This window comes from Lepidochelys olivacea (assembly GCF_965140295.1).
Source record: "Lepidochelys olivacea isolate rLepOli2 genome assembly, chromosome: 6".
Taxonomy (NCBI): Eukaryota; Metazoa; Chordata; order Testudines; family Cheloniidae; genus Lepidochelys; species Lepidochelys olivacea.
Genome location: NC_140416.1, coordinates 78557793 through 78572176, shown reverse-complemented (window position 1 = coordinate 78572176; position 14384 = coordinate 78557793). Strand labels below are relative to the sequence as shown.

General features: G+C 42.7%; 1 long non-coding RNA gene across 1 annotated transcript; it reads left to right on the top strand.

Annotated features, from left to right (window-relative positions):
- Nucleotides 1–280: 280 nt before the first annotated feature.
- On the top strand, nt 281–8875 carry LOC311522908. Its single transcript, XR_014712212.1, has 3 exons — nt 281–365; nt 5221–5274; nt 8676–8875. It is a non-coding gene; the product is annotated as an uncharacterized lncRNA (long non-coding RNA).
- Nucleotides 8876–14384: the final 5509 nt, after the last annotated feature.

Genomic DNA, 14384 nt, shown 5'->3' with positions numbered 1-14384 from the left:
TTTAATAAACTAAATCAAATCCTCCAAGACATACTGTCCAAAATTCAGGTGCTGCCTAAAATTGATGGACTGGGTCAGTTTGTTGTGACCTACTCTTTGTCAGGCTTTCTATCAGCCTTCCTGGCCAGGCTGTAAATGAATTACTATGGTCTTCATTACCAAAACTGGAGAGGTCAAGGAGAGGTGGAGAGGTCATGTACATACTGTAAAATCAACTGGCTTAGCTACAGTGTGCATTTTGGTAAAATACATGGTATTTTTCCCCAGATAGGAACAAACTAGTGACTGAAAATGAATTACATTCTGCAGACCACATCTGATCTGCCTATTAACGGCTCATTCTCCCTCTATGAGTGGCATCTTTTGTAAGTAAAGGTGGGAGACCCATGATTATGTAAGGGCTTTTTTTTACATATTATCCTGTATTTGGTAATTATGACTTTGATTGTACAAAGGGTTGCATTGAAAAAGCTAGGAAAGTTTTGTTAATAAAACAGGTTTAATTTATTACGAAGTGGTAAGAAAGAAATTAGGAGTTACATTGTAGGATTGTTCTTTGGCAGAGTAATGAAAGAAGTCACATGGCTCAAAATTAAGCTAACTCAAAACAGTTTTCATAAAGAAAAAAAATTCATCAAGCTGCAGTGATATTACCCCAGCCATATCTGACTAGTGGTTGAAAGACTGACAATGCTGATTAAATGCACGTTCTTTATATTTCCAGTAGATGGCAGGTACAGTACTTCAAACTTTTAAACCTAACAAAATTTTCAATTTACTCATATTTTGTAAATACCGTATGCTTTAATCTAAGAATAAGTCTTGTTTATAACTCTGCCATCTCTAAAAAGGTGTCGCTTTACATTTAATATGCTATACAGACAGCTGTAGCAAAAGAATTATATCTTTACCAGAGAAAGTTTGAGGTGTAATTATTAAAAATTGAAAAACAGAAGTGATGAAGTTGTTAAAATGCTGAGGGCTTAATGGAAAGCTTATTGAAGTCATTAGAAAGACTCCAATCAATGGAGCTGGGCTTTAGGTCAATCCCATTTTGAATAAAGGCACATCTGATTTTAAAAGATAAGTTTAAGATGAAAATTTTTGAATATCAGTTTGCAGCAATTTTTGTTTAATAATCTGCCATTTATATATAATTGCAACTGGGGCATGGGGAAAGGAGCTGTGAAGGCTGACTAATCTAACTCCAACACAGTCTAACATATAAAGGCCCAAACTTTTAGCACCAGGTTTCTTTGTGTATACACAAATACCACATTATATATTTACACACATTTACAAAAATTACATTAAAATATTAAGGTTTGAAGAGTTGATGAGTCAAGAGTGAGGAATGCCAGAATTAAGACTGTTTGTACACCATTAATGTAATTCCCTTGTGCATATGCATTATGATACAGCCTTTGATTACATAATCAATCACATACTATTTTTTTCCACTATTTTTCCCTGCATCATTCAGTAGATGGAAGGTGCTCAGTTAATCTGCAGCTATTTTATTTTATCTTCATTGTTAAGTGTGTGGCTCCATACCTTGTTGACTGCACACTACTCAAATCCTGCTCTGAAAACAGTATTATTCATTTCCTCACAGGTTTTTCCTGTGGTTCTCATCACTACAGTGTCTGCATGCTTCACAAGCGTTAGTCTATCTCCTTACCTCACAGGGGCGGTGTGGTGGTATTATCCCCATATTACAGAAGGAGAACTGAGACACAGAGAGTAAAGGCAAGCTTTCAGTGCCCAACCTGACACACCGAGGAGCTAACTTTTCAGAGTAGTTAGCATTATATAATAATACCTTGCTCTTTTATAGCACTTTATATGTTTAAAGAACAGCTCCCATTCACTTCAGTTGAAGCTGTGCACATTCAGCATATCTGCAAGTCAGGGCCCAGGGTCTCAAATTGAGTTTCTCGTTGTCTGGGTATGCAGATAGTGACCATTGCTGAAAAGTTGGTTTAAGTGATTTACTTAAGGTATAGGTTCTCAACCGGGGGTGGGGGGACTTTCTAGGGGGACATGGCCATGGGCACCCAAGATGGGTGGGGAGAGGGCAAAGGGCCATTGCCCCCAACTTTTTAAGACAAGGCTGCACTCAGGGTCTTTAACCATGAGACAATCCTTTCTCTTTCAGTAACCCCCTGCCTTATTCCCTACATACCTCCGTATGTCTGCAACAAATGAAACTGGTGTTCTACGGACTACAGCCCTCCTTTACCATACAACATTGATTCATCCCTAGAGTAGGCCCATCCGGTGCACTGAGTGAGGCAGGGAGCCTGTGAAAAAAACAGTTTGTGGTTGTAAGAGGGGCACTCACCTCTTGAGCACATCGAGCTGCTGCATGCTGTTCTGTAGTCCTTTTCCCACTCCAGTACCCCCAGTAGATTATCAGCCTCATTTGGCTAGTCATCAGTTGCTCAGTCCTCCAGTTGGGTCACACAGTCAAAATGAACCCTGTCCAGCAACAGTCCAACAGAACTGTCTGTCTGCCCTCACCGGAGTCTTCAGCCTCAGCTCTGGGCCCTTTATATTCAGCCTTTCACTGAGGTTTCTGAACAAGCCTTGTCCCCTCCTCAGGGTTTACACCACTTCACTGGCTGGGAAACCCAGGCGCAGCCACTACCTTAGGACTCGGGGTGGCAGAAGTTTCCTAAAAGGGGGGGCCACTGGTGCTCAAACCCCCTCATGCTACCCCTTCCCCACTGCCCCCACTCTCTCTTCTCTGCCCCCCTGCTCCCCACTCACCTTTATGGCTGGTAAAAAGTGGGGGGGCCATGGCACCATGGCCCCCCATGTTCCAGCACCCCTGCTTCAGTTCCAAGCCAGGTAACTATAAATAGAAGCTGCATACTGCTCACTTCAATTCACTGAAGTTGTTCATCCAGACTCAATCTCCCACCCCTACCTCCTCTCTGGCTCCTTGGCCCAGTCTCTTTCCCCAGCCAGTCCCAGTAATTCCCCTACACCCTATTTCCTTGTCAAAACTCTTCCCCTACCTTGGTTCACTGTCAGTCTTCTTGTCTTCCCAGTCTCTCCAGTTCCACCAACTCCTTAACTGATCTCAGTATTCTTTCCCAGCCAGCTGACTCTCATTCCCACCCTCTATTCCCCACCAGCTCCAAATCCCAGCCTCCCCACCCAACCTGTCCCAAACTTCCCTCCTGCTGGCCCCCAGACTCCTTGCCAGCCAGTTCCAATCTCCCCTCCCTGACCAGGCTCCCATTCCCTTCCAGCTTCCAACTCAACCAGTTCCAGCCTGCCCTCTCCCTTGGGTTCCAGGCTCATTGCCAGCCACTCCCAGTCTCCTCACAGCTCCCAGTCTCCTTTCCCAAATAGTCCCAGTCTTCACTTCTACAACTCTCAGTCACACTTTATCTCCTGCCTCAAGTCCCAATTTCACCACATTCCTTGTCCCAATTTACTCCTTTCCTTCTCTTCTGTTCAGGCTTTTGTCCCCTCTGCATTTGAATCAGACAACTTCCTCCTCCACATCACCTGCGTGCCAGCAGTAGGTGGTCATTAAGCATGCACGAGAAACAGGCTCCCTGGTCTCATTTCTGGTGCCCAGTCCCACTCTAGTGGGTCTGGAGCTGCTAGGAGCAACCATTACAGGGGAAGGAGCATGCTTATTTGTTCTGTGGGGATGGTGCATGCACAGCCTGGTGAGCACTGAGGGGCTTGAGCGTGATCAGTGAAGAGGGAATCTTAGAGATTTAGCTGCTAAAATTTAAACAAGTTTCTAATGTGCCTGTGCAAACTGTGATTTTTTCAAAGACTTATCACTTGACCAAATTTGGGTAAATTACACAGGAACAGCAAAAAGTACATCCCTGCCACTAAGGCCACCCTTCTGCCAAGATACACTCCCTGCTCCAAAGCATGGGGGCACTAAACCATTTCAAAGAAAAGGTCTCAAGAATTGTTTTAACATGGGCAAAACATATTTTTCCCTAGTCTTGTTCAGAAATGGCTGAATCATGGTGGCTAAAAATTTCCAAAAAATGTCAGGTATATTAAATTTCATCCTCCCCATTCAGACTTTGCAGGTGTTTTAGAGCCATGTAACACAGCCACACCATGATGCATGGTAGATATGGACACCTCACTGGCAGGGTAAGGTGCCCATATACACTGAGGATGCTATTATCAGGTGTTGGGAATTGTGGAAGGGTCTTCCCACCAGTCTTACATCCAGTATGTAATTAATTTTAAAAAGATGTGCATGCTGCTTATCAACTTGCTCAGTCTGCAGCTGATAAAATGAAATGGGGTAATAAAGACTGTTACAACCAGAATGTACAATACTGTGATCTGTACATGGGTGATCATGTTCTTATCAGGAATCTTTGGCTCCCCAGAAAACATAAATTTGCAAACAGCTGGGTTTCACAGCCCTATGTTATGAAAATTCAAATACCTGGCAACCTATCTACCAACTAAAGCCTGAAAAGAATGGCAACTTATTAAAGACCTTACACCAAAACCATTTACTTCCTCTAGGACAATATGTCATAATGGATGGACTGTTGCCAAATCATCTTGCCAGGGGCCAGTCCTGATTCCTGAGAGTTTCTCTTCTGATGTAGATGGCACTAATCGTGTTCCTGGCCCTATTACTCTGATGGATATACTTGGTTCTCCATCAGAGACTTATTCTGAGGAGGTTTACCCTGACTATATTGTGACAGGTTGCTACTCCCCTCCCCACCAGGGTATCACTGAGCCTGCCTGTTCCACCAGCCTGGGCTCCATTACACTGTCCTACTGAGCCAGGCCCTCAAGCCTCCTCCAGCACACACACAGGTAGGGACACATCCAGCTGCAGAAAAACACAGCTGCTAAGATCAGCTCTGCATGGGAAACCTTAGCTAAGTGCACACCCCCTCTGGAGTGTAAATCCAAAATTGCATTGTCTTGTGCTGCACAGAGAACTGTACAGCGCAAGCTCATAACATTTGCATAACATATGAACAGCTTTCCCTCCCCCAGTTATGAATTCCACGAACTGGTTTTAGAGAAAACAAAAACAAGTTTATTAGCTACAAAACACAGATTTTCAGTGATTACAAGGGTTAGCAAACAAATCAAAGCAGATTACATAGCAAATGAAACAAATACCCAAACTAAGCTTAATACACTTAAGGAACTGCTTACAAGTAGTAATTTCTTACCCTAAATGTTGCTTTATTGCAGATTGCAGAGGTTCTTGAAGACAAAACTTCTCTTGCCTGCAGCTTAAAACTCAAGGTATTTCTTTCACAGGCCAGACATCTTCCCAGCCTGGGCTCAGCTCTTGTCCCGCCATTTGTCTTTATTTGTTAGGTATTTCTAACAGTCATCCTGGGCTGGGATTCAGTGAAGACTGACCCCTGATTAAGTCACTCCTGGATCTTAAATAGGTTTTACATATGGCGGGAACCCTTTGTTTTTTCAATGTGTTTCTCCCCACCCCAACGGAAAAATACTGGTATTCTATCATGGAGTCCAGTACCAGGTGATGTGATCACATGACCCTGCAGTGTCAAAGCAGCCATGAGTCAGAGATTGTTTGTGGCATCCCAGGAAAGCTCAGAAAGGTGGGAGATTAGAATTTATTGTTCTTCCTAATGGCCCATCCAGACTGATTGCATTCTGTCTAGTGGGTGTTCCCCACTTGTAATTAGTCAATATTCCTAACTTCAGATACAGAAATGATACATGCATATAAATAGGATAATCATATTCAGTAAATCATAACCTTTCCAATGATCTCACATGACCCATCTTGCATAAAATACATTTTAGATATATGCTATAATGCTATAATCATATTATAACAATATTGCTATGAAGAATATGGGGCATAGTGTCACATATATATGTTTGTACTCTGGACCCTCAGATATGCCTCCTGAGTCTGTTATATTGTCACTTGAACCACACCAACTTGAAAGTTCAGCTAAAAAACCTCCTTTAAAGCCTGAGGTTCCCCCCTTTTACTTGTGAAAGATGTTTCCAGACACTTGCATGGGCATGCTTGAACATCTTGTAGGCAGGGACAGCTCACTCTGTTGATCTAGTAAAGTAGTTCAAGGCAACAAGGGGCAGAGTGATTCTGAGTTGGGATCATTCCAAGCTGCACAACCCCACTGAAGATGGGGGAAGTTAGAGCCAGAGGTCAGTACCCCTAGATCCTGATTAGACAATAAGATCTCTTCTCAAACTCAGGAAAGCCTCTTAAAGTCTCTTCCCTATCCCCCTTCCCTGGAAAGCACTTTCCCAAACAACAAAAGTAGTGGTTACTCACACTGCCTTCATTGCATGCCAACCTCAATCAGTTCTGATCACAACAGCCTTAGCCCTGTTGGCCCCCTACTGAAACTTATTGGAGGTTTTTTTTTTTTTTTTTTGGCCTTCTCCCAATACCAGAAGAAAAGGGAAGGGCCGAAGAGAAGTCAGTATCCTGAGACTGACAGGTCCCTAGGACCAATGGGGAGATGCCAGCACTCCAAGCCAGCCAGATTGACAGGCCGGGAAGGGTGATAAGAATCAGGAGCTCATGGCCCTTCCTCCACGTGAGTTGGGGCAGCCAGGGAAGAGCCAGGAAAAGTGCAGGAGCCCAGAGCCAGAGCAGCAGCCCAGAACTAGGGGAGATGGAGCAGCAGAGACCAGCCATGCCAACAGCAAGCCAAGGCCGAGCTCCAGTGGGGAACCATGGGACCAGAGCCAGGTCTGCCATGCTGCAAATAAACTGGAGTCGAGTGTGGTGAGCAACTAGAAAGCAAGGTGGGGATCCTGGGCAGAGAGGACCCAATGGAGGGAGACAGCGCTAGACAAGAGGGCCTTGAAGGCTGGACCTGGAGAGGGGGGATGCAAACCTGATGGGAAGGCCAAATACTGAGGAGAAGGGTCCTGCTACGTAGAGTCCTAGGGTATGTAGCCACCACCAGAGCAGGTGTCTGACCTGTGGTATTACTGCAGTACACATCCCAGGTCCTGGGAAGGAGGCCTGGGATGTGTAAGGAATAGCCTGTGAATTTTCTTTAGTTCCAGAGACTATTGTTTATATTGTTCCCTGTGCTCCCAGTACAGGGTTCCTTGGTCCTTTAACCGTTTTGATTTTTCCCATATTTTTTTACAGTTGCTGTTTAATAAATTGTATGTGGTTTAAACTCAATCTAGTGATCGGGGTCAGGGTAGTGGCTGGTGAGGAGAGAATGCACCAGAGTAGGGACACCCTAGCCTCTGTTCTGCACGAGCTGTGACAAAATCCTTAATGTCCTCATTAAGGAACCAGAACAAGAAAGAAAAACAAAACAACATAATACATAAACCATTACTTCTTATTGCTATCTATGGTAACATTCAATGCAGGGTAAACTATAGGCCCACTAGAAGAAGCCTGAGATGAGCATCACCATGAAAAACACTTGTCCCCATCTTTAGAGGCTTTCCAGGTTTTAGACCCATGTGAAATAGTCACACCACTATCCTGGGCCCAGCCTTATAAGATTGTGTGGACTCCACTGCACAGGAGAGAGAAAGAAGAGTCCTCAAGATTAGGCAGGCAGGCAGCCAGCTACAGGGAATTGGGGGAGGGACTTGGGTATTTTTGCCATCTGATTCCACCAGGGTAGTATACAAAAGCCAGGGAGATTCCCCACGATAGTAGGACCATTCCCATGCTTACACCTGGCTCAATGTAGCCCAGCAATCGCATGTTTGGTTCCTTGCTTGGTCAAAGCCCCAGCAGTTTCTCAGCAGCAGCTTCTGGCTTTCTAATAGCAGCTTAGCAGCAGCTCTGCCTTGGACAGAGTTCCCCAAGGTGATTTCCTGTCCCCTGACCAGGATCTTAGCTCCCCACAAAAAATAGAGCCCACCATATGCTGCCTCTGCATTCACAATGAGACTCTCCTCAGCCCTGAAAGTGGAAGTCTCTCTCTCCTGTCCCTTGTCTCTCTTCCTCAGTGTATCATGGGAGTTGTAGTCTCCAAGGCTGGATTGCAGCATTCAGGAATTTACTGACCGGAACACTCCCAGTTAAGTTCCGAGACCCCCTCTAATAAAGGGTGCCTACACTCTCACCACACCAGAAAGAGTGTCCCCATTAAGGAACCAGAACAAGAAAGGAAAAAAAAACAACTATTAGTTAACAACATATTCTATAAACTCTTACTTCTTATTGCTATCCGTGATAACATTCAATGCAGGGTAAAGTATCGGCCAGTAGTGGGCAACCTGCAGCCCACCAGGGTAATCCGCTTACAGGCCACCAGTTTGTTTACATTTGTATGGCCTCCCGCAGCTCCCAGTGGCCACGGTTCACCGTTCCTGGCCAATGGGAGTTGCAGGAAGCAGCACAGGCCTCAGGCAAATATAAACAAACTGTCTGGTGGCCTGCCAGCGGATTACCCTGATGGGCTGCAGGTTGCCCACCACAGGTATAGGCTCACTAGAAGAAGCCTGAAGTGAGCAGCACCATGAAAAACACTTGTCCCTATCTTTAGAGGCTCTCCAGGTTTTTAGACCCATGTGACACAGTCACACCACAATGTGCAGTAAGTATGGATACCTCATTGGTTACTCCAGCTGCATATGTTAGCTTCAAAAGGGGTCTGGTCTCTTGTAGGAACCTTCTTAAGAACTGCACAATCTCTTCTTTTTGGCAGGAGGCATTGACAACTCCATTAGACTCTGCATTCCGCACAGGATTACTACTTGGAGGAGGGGAATTATGTGTAGCAGTGTTCCCTGCCTACACCAAGAGATCCAGGTGGACTACTGAGTGGGTCCGAATCCTTCCTAGAACTCTGATATTAAGCAGAGTCCACACTCATGGGTGGGATAACTGGTGGTTGTGTAAAAGTAAGTTGGGTACGTTTCATTTACTACTATAAACTGTATGTATTATTTGATTAATTATTAATTGATTTATTGAAGTGCCCCCTACAGACTTAAAATGGCAGTAACATTTTCATTAACCTCAATCTGTTATATCCTGTTTTTCTAAATTCTTAAGTAAAGATTTATTATGTCTTATATAAGAGTATATTGTTTGTATGGAGTTTACAATTGATACTTTGAGGTTAAACCTATTGCATAGATTACCTCAGTGCCCACCAAAGTTGGAGGCACAGCCAAGATTAATTTACTTTAAAAGTAAAAGGACTGCAGCAGAACGGTGAATAGAGGATTCATACCTATCCAGCGTCACCACTGGAATATTCAGAATCTCCTTTACTGTTAACTACATCAGATGTCCTGCCACACAGGTGAGTGTTGCTGCTCCTATGTCACCTGGGAAGGAAAGAGGGGTTACATATGCCTCAGTTTATCTGCTTGATATTCTTCTGGCTAACTGCATGGCGTTAAATCAAAAAAGGCTGTAAGAGGAGGAACTTTCAGGGAAGGAAACAATGACTGAGATAAGGGATGTCCAGGAAAAATACCAAAGATCCTTAAGAGAACAATAGGTGAGCCAGTCACTGGGAAATACCTACCTGCCTGTTGCCAGCCAGGTTTTACAAGGCTGGAGCTTAAGATCAGAGGAACAAGGCGAGTGGTGAGCAGGCAGCTGCTGCTCAGAGAGATGCTGCCAAAGGGAAACTGCAGAGGTAGAGTCTGCCTATCCTGGCCTAGAAATCGGCAGAGCCTAGAGCAGGGCCATGAAACTAAGACGGGGGCTCAGCTGAATACATTTATGGCATCTCAGTTCATCTTAGTTTTCAGAGAGATGATGAGCTTTGCTGATTTTTACTCTCTGCTTGCTGTCTATTTTTGGATGAATGGACAATCAGCTGCTTGGAAGGAGCTGTTTGGAGTCACTTTAATTAGCTGCTGGTCACAGGCACCTGCAAAGAAATGTCTTGCAGGAACCAAGAGCAGATGGGCCTGATGTGTTAGAAACAGGGGGCTGCAACCTCAGGAGCCAATCTGAGAGAGGTAGAACTTAAGGATTCCATCCAGAGATAAGAAGAACCAACCACCTGAGGGACTGCGGAGGGAGGTGGGGGGGGGGCGGAATAATGCACTGCTCACCCTGTAACCATGGCAGAATAGTGGGAATAAAGGGTCATAACTTCCTTAGTTGAGCTGAAACCAAAAGAGAAGGGACTCTGGAAGCCAAATTTGTTGTGAATCTATAGAATGAGAGAGAAAGACATCAGGACTGTGAAACAAAGGAGTAAGCACGAGAGTTGGTCAGAAAGCTGAATTTCCATCCCTTGGGAAATTCCAATATTTCAGAATTTCCTTTTGCCCCAAATCATGATGAAAAAAATAAAAATTTACTGTGTATCTGAAATATTTTGTTTTGAAAACATCAAAAAGATCTTAATGAAATATTTAAATAATGTCAAAATCTTACGTTAAAGTGTATATAAATATTAGATATAATTATAATGTATATAAATAGGTTAGATTTTAAGTTTAAAACTTTAAATTAAAAGTAGAAACAAAATGACAGATTTGGAATGAAATGAATCAAGAAAATCAAAAGAAAAGGAAATGAGAAAGTTGAAACAAAATGCTTCATTTCAGTTTTAATCATTTTGAAATTTGCTCTTTAGTAAGTTGTTGAAATTGACACATCCCTGTGAAATGTTTTGTTTTTAACTAAACATTTTCCAATACAAAAGTGTTCTGTAGGGAAAAAAAACTAACCAGATCAAGTAAGTTTTAAGTCCTTAAGCTAACTTTTAGAATCATGTGTTGATTCTTCACTCAAGTAAATGGGATAGAAAACTGAGGTTTGAGAGAAGAGAAGGAAGTATGTGAAGCACCAAAGTTGAGAGCAAGAAGTGAAACAGGTTTTACAGTTATGCTTGTGTGACAGCCTCCTCGTGGCCAACACTCCAAGGACTGAACCAGGGACCTCCTGAGCTAAAAGCATGAGCTCCTCTACCTTGCACTAACAAGTCAAGTTTCCATACCTGCTGGCTGTAACAAATCATATCTTCTAATCATATCAATGATTTAGATAATGGTATAGAGAGTACACTTATAAAGTTTGCAGATTATACCAAACTGGGAGGGGTTGCAAGTGCTTTGGAGGATATGATTAAAATTAAAAATGATCTGGATAAACTGGAGAAATGGTCTGAAGTAAATAGGATGAAATTCAATATGGACAAATGCAAAGTACTCCATTTAGGAAGGAACAATCAATTGCACAAACACAAAATGGGAAATGACTGCCTAGGAATGAGTACCGTGGAAATGGATCTGGGGAGCATAGTGGACCATAAGCTAAATATTAGTTAACGGTGTTACACTGTTGCAAAAAAAGCAAACATCATTCTGGGATGTATTAGCAGGAGTGTTGTAAGTAAGACACAAGAAATAGTTCTTCCACTCTACTCTACGCTGATTAGGCCACAACTGGAGTATTGTGTCTAGTTCTGGGTGCCACAATTCAGAAAAGATGTGGAGAAATTGGAGAAAGTCCAGAGAAGAGCAACAAAAATAATTAAAGGTCTACAAAACATGACCTATGAGGGAAGATTGAAAAAACTGGGTTTGTTTAGTCTAGAGAAGAGAAGACAGAGGGGACATGATAACAGTTTTCAAGTATATAAAAGGTTGTTACAAGGAGGAGGGAGAAAAATTGTTCTCGATAATTTCTGAGGCTAGGACAAGAAGCAATGTGCTTAAATTGCAGCAAGGGAGGTTTAGGTTGGACATTAGGAAAAACTTCCTAACTGTTGGGGTAGTTAAGCACTGGAATCAATTGCCTAAGGAGGTTGTGGAATCTCCATCACTGGAGATTTTTAAGAGCAGGTTAGACAAACACCTGTCAGGAATGGTCTAGATAATACCTAGTCCTGCGATGAGTGCAGGGGACTGGACTAGATGACCTCTCAAGGTCCCTTTCAGTCCTATGATTCTATGATTCTGCAGATTGGCATAGAGAAGGACTTGCCACACACATTCATCAGTGCACTTGCATCACAATTGGATTGGAAATGGGAAGGACAAGAATAAGGCACTCTACAAAGAAGTGGACTGACTGAAGCATTGTGGCAAGACACGGCTAAAATAAAACACTTGTGGGATTTGACAAGGGATTTTAACAAGCATGACAGTTTGCAAAAACTGCGAAGACTTTCAAAGCTTCAGGAATCTTCATGAATCACTGAAGACATTTCTCACCAAGCCAACACAAATTAGTAAAATGATTAATTGACTATTAAGGGCATGAGGAACCAAAACACTGGCTATGAGATGCATGAGAAACAAGAAACAAACTCCTGTGGTTCAGAGTCTGACAAATTTTAAGACTGCACTAAAAAGATAATTCAGTTTATGGAGCCTAGAGAAAAACCCTGAGAAAGAGAAAAACCTGCTGGATATGCAATAGGCTTAGTTCCCTGGAATCTAATTAACCAATCTGGCACTAACATCATTAGTCAAAAGGGTGACATGTAATTAACTCCAGACTCTTAAGAGACAAGAAAAAGTGTGAGAATAATTTTCCTCACATTCTAGTGACCTGAGATTGTAAGTGCAGGGTATTTCCTTAAGGTTAAAGAAGTGATGGTAATGAAAGAGAGCAATGGATGACAAAAATTGAATCTTAGAGAATTGAGAACCAACGTTAATCACATGGAAAAGATTCTCTAGTTTTTGAGGCAGAGGGAAGCGGTTTTTGATATTAGGATGAAGAGAGGAATATGTGCATTTTTAGATAACTATGTAATGGAAAGGACATTTGACTCAATCCCTGCATGAGGATGAATCCATCACCATAGAAGCAGCCTAGAAAAACATTCATGGGGAGATGGAATGTAGCTGACCCTTTTGTGGAACATGCATTGGCTTGACTACCCCATCCCATGTAAGGAAAAACCACCCCCATGAAATAGATGCTCCTGATAGGAAGGGTCTGGGAACAGCAGAGTCTGATTCTTTTTCTCCTGGGGGAGAGAGGGGGCAGTAACAAAAAAGACATCTTGAATTCTTGCTTCTGTAACATATTATTACCTTAAGGGAGCATTTTTTAAAAAAATTGTTTACATTAGAAGTGTAGATCCTATCTCCACTGGCATGCTCTGACTAAAAGAGAAACAAACAAATTCCAACCTGCAAATTTTGAATATAGCTAATCTATGTAAACTTGAGTTTCCCTTAGGGTGGCCCTCACCTCCACTCTCCAATCCCTCCACCTTCTGCTACATCCAGCGGCTGTGTCAGATCTTAACCGAGGCCCTGGCCTGATCCTGTAATAAGGTCTGCTAGCACAGACCTGTGCATGCAGTAGGGTCCTAAGGAGGGAGATAGTTTGGGAATGTGTCCAACTGGATGTTTCTGATAAAATAATCAGCAAATAGTAAAAACTGTTGATGTTACCTTTACATTTCAGTGTTAATAACCCATTGTGATGGGGCAGTTCACACTTCAGACCTGTTGTTTCAAGCTGAGTGTAGTCAGAGAGATATCACTTTGCCAGCTGACATTCAGGTCATATTGTCAAGTCTACTTTTGCCACCATGAGGGCTAGATGTTCCCCTTCCCCCCAATGAAAGCTGAAATTCTAGAGGATAATTTCGCAATTAGGCTGAATGCTGTGGCTGGGGAAATACAGAAACAAGGACCCGTGGTTAAAAGGAGTTTTGCTAGAGTAATGACTGCTACATAAATACCCCACAAAGGTTTAGAAGAAAAATTGAAAGTTCTTATGACTTCACGCACACGCACACACCCATCCACTCCCCCACAGCAGTGTATTTGTAAGTGTTACTAGGCATTAAATGTTAACATTTGAATTTGGATTGGGAACTTAATATGCATTTAGAATGTGTTAATGCCATGGGAAATAATTCCAATGCCAATTATTTTGATTATTCGTTAATGGAAATTAGACTAAAAAGAGAATTATTAAAAGACCACAGGTACGGGTAATGTTTAAGTCTTATGATATTTGTGTAATTGAAAGGAAACAAGTATGAGTTTAAAGAGATTTTTTTTCCCAGGAAAGAAGAGCGGGCAAGAGCATGATAAAGAGAGTTAGAATAAAGACATAGTTTATGGCCCAAATTCTTCCTGTGGCTGAGAGCAAGCACATACCATTGATAAGGATCTGCAACTGGCTTTCCTTTATTTTATTTCTCTGAGGGCTTGTCTATGCTTAAAATGCTGCAACAGTGCAGGTCCGCCACTGCAGCACTTCAGTGAAGACATGACCTACACCAACGGGAGAGGGTCTCTCCGAGAGGCGGTAGCTAGGTTGACAGGAGAATTCAGCCATTGACCTAGTGCTGTCTACACCGAGCATTAGGTTAGTTCAGTTCAACGATGTTACTCAGGGGGTTGGATTTTTCACACCCATGAGCCATGTAATTAAACCAAATTATTTTCCTTGTGTAGACCAGGCCTTAATT